Below are 5641 nucleotides of genomic sequence, written 5' to 3'. Positions count from 1 at the left end.
ATGACCAAGAGTTGCCATAGAAGAGTCTGCTCACTACCCTAGAGACCCTGGAAAGAACTCAGACATGAGATTCAACAGGAATCAACTTCATGATTTTTTTATATGTCATTGAAGACTTTTTTGTTTTGAATAACAGAAATTGGAAGGGCTCAGCCATATCTCATTTACAAAAAGGGAGATGGTTCTGTTATAAGCTTCCTTAACCAGTGTGGTCTCACATAATCATGGCTCCTCAGGCTTACCCCCAAAAAGGTACCCAATTTTTAAAATAACATTTAAACAAAATACAATCAACCAAATTGGCTATGAAAAATCTACTAAATACAAATTCAGATTTGGTAACAGCCTCTCTTACACACACACACACACACACAGACACACACACACTCTAGTAGAAATCATCCCAGATCCGGAATTAACTCTGATAAACCACAGTTGCAAATTACTTGAGTACCTTTATTTACCTGAGAAATCTTCATTGAACACACAGCACAGACTTTAGAAGAGTTTCCTAAGAAGTGGACAGTTTTTTGCTTTCTCACTGATTGTTCATGGAATGTTAATGTATCAATTTTCTAGGCCAGAAGTCCTGTGTTGATGAGACATATAAATGTGTAGAAATGAGAATAATTCATGTCAATGAGGTGTATATTGTATCAGAAACTTTCTTGAATGGGAAACATTCAGCAAGAGAGACTGCACACTTGGTTTTCCCCATTCTGAACACCAGACTCTTGCCTACAACTATCAGGCAGAAATACATAAACCATGGAAGAAGCATTGCACCCAGAACTTCATGAGGACAACCTAGAAATTTACCAAGAATCATAAATGTACATATTTTATTGTAAAGGTAAAGCATGATGATATACAACAATTATAATGTTAATATTTAATAAGTGCCTACGTACCACATACTGGTCTAAGTGCTTTCTCTTTATTTAACTCATTTAATCTTACCAACAAGTCCATAAGAAAAGTTTTATTGTCCCCCTTTTCAGATGTACACATGAGTCACAGAGAAGAGAATTAACAGAAGAACTTACAACTTGTAGATGGGTTCCTGACTTAGCAAAACTTGTGCTTTTAACCACGTAGATTGTGTAGAATACAGCACTGTCTTTCATTTCCTACAGTAATTTTTAATTATTTTCTCTCTGAAGAACTGATGAATATCCTTCACGTGTGACTAAGAAAATGGTCTTTGTTTTGATCCCGTTTTGGTGTATGTTGTTCTGTTGTCACATTGTTAGTCAAGTTCTGGCGACAAGTCCCCTTATGGGTGTCCCACTGCCACCTCCATTGGGGTCTGTATTAAGTGAGGCCACATGTGTTGGCTTTGTACCATGTCAGCTTAGCTAAACTGGAACTATGTTTCCCAGAACGTCATCCTTCGTGTGGTTTCGGTTTCTGATGGACCACAACAGATTTTAGAAGGTAAAGATGAAGCAGTGGTCACTATTCCCTGAAGGTCAGTGTAACATGCCAGGCGACACCGCAGAGTGCATTCGTTGCTGCTGATAGGCTGGCTTGGGACAGCAGATTCTGGGCCTGCAGACTCTTCAGCTCCTGCCCGCTCTCCTTCAGCTGCAAGTTCTGGGCCAGATGCATATGCAGCTCTGGGAGAAAAGATGCCAGCTTCTGTAGGTTACCCACATCATTGAACCTGGACATGGTAACAGACGGTTTCCACTTTGTCCTTGTGGGTTCCAGTTTGTCCTTGGTCTCTTCCGCTTCAAGCTCAGCATTTCTTTCTTCTAGCCCTAATACCTGTAGTGACCTCAGGCTCATTACTGTGCAGAGACAACAGCTTTCCATGCAGTAGCTGGCCAGCTCCCACAGTTGTCTCAGGTCTAATCCTCGTCGTAAATTCCTAATTCCATGTCACTTAATGGTGTGGTTCTGCTTTCCTAATTGAACTCTAATGGACAAGCTCATTTATGCTATGATAACGAACTAACCTCAAAACCAGTGGCTGAACATGACAAAGGGTTATTTTGAGCTCAGATTCTAAGTCCAGTGTGAGTCAGCAAGGTGGGTGATTGGGGTGACTCTCCTCCACATAATCACTCAGGGACACAGGCCAATGGAGACGCTGACATCCTAACACTTGGACTTCATGGTTGCTGAGACAAGGAGAGGGGCACTAATGGGCTGTTCAGTGCTTGGGCTTGAAAATGACAAACGTTACTTCTCCAAGTCCTTTGGCCACCTGACTCCATTTAACTGCAAAGGGAACTTGGAAATGTGGACAAACAGATGGCTCTTCCATAAGCAGTAAATGGCTCTGCCACAGCTCACACTTCTGTTTATCCAATACCCTCATGCTTTCCACTCCCCTGCCCTGGACGCTACTGGTGCCCCACCCTGGTCTCTCTCATTAGGCAGATGCACAACATCCCCAGCTGCTGTAGGTGTTGGCCAATGGCTCACAACTCCTCCCTCTTCTGGAAAGTTGCCCTTGGCCAAAAGCAAGCCTCTTCGGACGGAAGGTGATACCTCTATCTCTGGGGAGTGGACCTTGGCCAGTGATTGAATGACATGGCGTTCCAAAGGCCATCTCTCTTGCCTCAGGGTGGGACTAATTCTAGTGCTCCAGAAATATCCCATAGTATCAGACTGAATCTATTCTATACCTAACACTACATTTTTTGCTTGGCTGTCCCCCCTGCTCTATCTTCCTTCCCTAAATTCCTCTATGCTAAGAATAGACCCCCAATAAATCACTTGAATAAGAATCTTAGACTCTACTCCTAGGAAACCTGATCTAAAACATTCCCACAAATAGAACACACTCCACATGCTCCACCATTCTCCCAGGGAGACCACTAAAGTCCCATCTAATCAATGAATCTAGCTCATAGTCCTGCATCTCTGGGTGATGCATGGTAACTATGCCTGGACCAGTCTTGGCTCTACTTGGTCTAAAAGACTAACAAAAAAGACAAACTATCTGGCTTACCCTCCAACATACACCTAATGTATAATGGCAACAATAAACACTCCTTTGTGGAAAGGGGCACAAGAGAGACACACAGAAGTCACTGAAATGTAGCAATTTCAAAACTCTGCTTTGCAGGTGATTGGAGGCCCCTATGCTGAGAGTGAAGAACACTCTGGATCACGCCCTGGTTTTTCTCTCTTGCAGTAATTCCACTCTCCACTGTTCTTTATGGTCCCTGGATCTGCTCTGTGGAGGTTTTTCCTTTTCTATAATGCCCCTTGCCATATCTGAACTAGCTGTTGAAGAACATATATGCCCTCTTTAAGTCTGTGTAGCTCTCTCAGTTGCCCTTAGAAGATCAGGGATTAAAATTAAAATTAGAAGATTGGTTTTAAGTCTTAACTAGTCAAAGGCTTGTTTTGTTTGGTACTGCCCAGGCTTGTGGCTTCTCAAGCAGAACAAGACTCTTACAAACTTAATAGACTTGGGGTGCCTGGGTGGCTCAGTCAGTTGAGCCTCCAACTCTTGGTTTCGGCTCAGTTCATGATCTCAGGGTCGTGAGCTCTGCGCTCAGTGGGGAGTCTGCTTGAGATTCTCTCTCTCTCTCCCCGCCTCTGCTTCTGCCCCTCCCCCACTCTCTCTCTCTCTCTCAAATAAATAAATAAAATCTTTGGAAAAAACTTAATAGACTTAACAGTAGGTGAATAGATAAATAAAATGTGGTATATCCATATAATCAGATATTATTTAACCAGGAAAAAGAATGAAATGGTCACACATGCTACACTGTGGATGAACCTTAAAAACATTATGCTAAGTGATAGAAGTCAGAAACAAAAGATCACAGATTCATGGTTTCTAGGGGCTGGGAGGAGGCAAAATGGGGAGTGACTGCTAATTGGCGTGATGTTTCTTTTTGGAGTGATGAAAAGGTTATGGAATTAGATCATTGTGATAGTTGTACAGCTTTGTAAATATACTAAACATTACTGAATTATACACTTAAAAAGTAAACTTAGTAAAAACTTATTAGATTTCTTAATATAGGCTTGTAATTAATTCTGTGTTGCAATCACACCCACAGATCTTTGGGGGACAAAATTAACAGACCTGGCACATTTTTTTGCTGTTTTCTAACTTCCCCATGTTTTCCTTTCTCTTGATTGAATGGTAAGGGAATAGAGGACAGAGAAGGCCAAACTCTTAATCAGATCTTTTCCCTAAGTAATTTTATATAAGTGAGAGATTTTATTGAGGACCACACCCGTAATCATAGCACTTTTCAAAACATTGCTTTATTGAGGTATAATTGAAATAAAATAAACTGCATATATTTAAAATGTACAGTTTGGCAAGTTTTGACACATGTGGGTGTATGTGTATTTATATCCACACTCAATGTAATGAGCCTAATACTCCCCAGAGCTTCCTTATGCCCCTTTGTAACCTCTCCTTTCCACCCTTCCCCAAATACTCCCCCAGGCAATCACTGATAGGTTTTCTGTTACTATAGATTAGTTTGCATTTTCTAATATTTGTGTAAATGGAATACTGCAGTATGTACTCTCTTTTGTCTGGCTGAACTCACTCCGCATGATTATTCTGAGTGAAATGGCTGGGTCTTATGGCAGGTGTATGGTTAACTTTTTAAGAAACTGCTAAACTATTTTCCAAAGTGGTTATAGCATTTTACATTTCCACCAGCTGTGAATGAGAGTTTCAGTTTCTCCACGTCTTTGCCAACAGTTGGTATATATATGGCCAGTGTTGTAAATTTGAGTCATTCTGAACGGTAGTGATCTCATTTTGGTTTTATTTTTTTAAAGATTTCATTTATTTGAGAGAGGCCGAGCGAGCGCACATGAGTGGGGGGTGGGCAGAGGGAGACAGAGAATACCAAGCAGACTCTGTGCTGAGCGTGGGACCTGACATAGGGCTTGATCTCACGACCCCGAGATCGCAACCTGAGCTGAAAGCAAGAGTCGGATGCTTAACCAACTGAGCCACCCAGGCGCCCCTCATTATGGTTTTAATTTGAAACCATATATCTACTTCGATGAGCTCTCTTTTATGAATTTGGGGGATTGTTTATTTTTTCTTATTATTGAGTTTTGAGAGCTCCTTATATATGCTGAATATGTGATGTGCAAATGTTTTCTCTCCATCTGGGGCTTGTCTTTTAATTTTCCTAACACTGTCTTTTAAAGAGCAAATGCTTTTAATGTTGGTGAAGTTCTATTTAACAATATTTTTTTTCCTTTATGGATTGTGTTTTTGGTGTTGTATCTAAGAAATTTTTGCCCACCTCAAGCCCACAAAGATTTTTCCCCTGTTTTCTTCTAGGTATTTTATCGTTTTATGTTTTACATTCAGGACTACAGTTCTTTTAAATTAATGTTTGCCTTTAATGTGAGGTACAGGTCAAAGTTCTTTTTTTTTTTTTATCAACATATGAATGTTTCATTGTTCCAGCAAATGGAACCATTTGTCTAGAAGACTACCCTTTCTCCACTGCATTGCCTTTGCACCTCTGTCAGAAATCAGTTGACCTTATATGTGCCGGCCTATTTCTAGACTTTCTGTTCCATTGATCTATTTGGCTACCTTTATGCCAATACCACACTATCTTCATCAATGTAGATTTTTAATACATCTTGAAGTCAAGGAGTGTTATTTCTTCAAATTTGTTCTTCTTTT

This window comes from Mirounga leonina, unplaced genomic scaffold (genome assembly GCF_011800145.1).
Source record: "Mirounga leonina isolate KUSES-001 unplaced genomic scaffold, KU_Mleo_1.0 Mir_101609, whole genome shotgun sequence".
Taxonomy (NCBI): Eukaryota; Metazoa; Chordata; class Mammalia; order Carnivora; family Phocidae; genus Mirounga; species Mirounga leonina.
Note: the sequence above shows the minus strand (reverse complement) of the source record.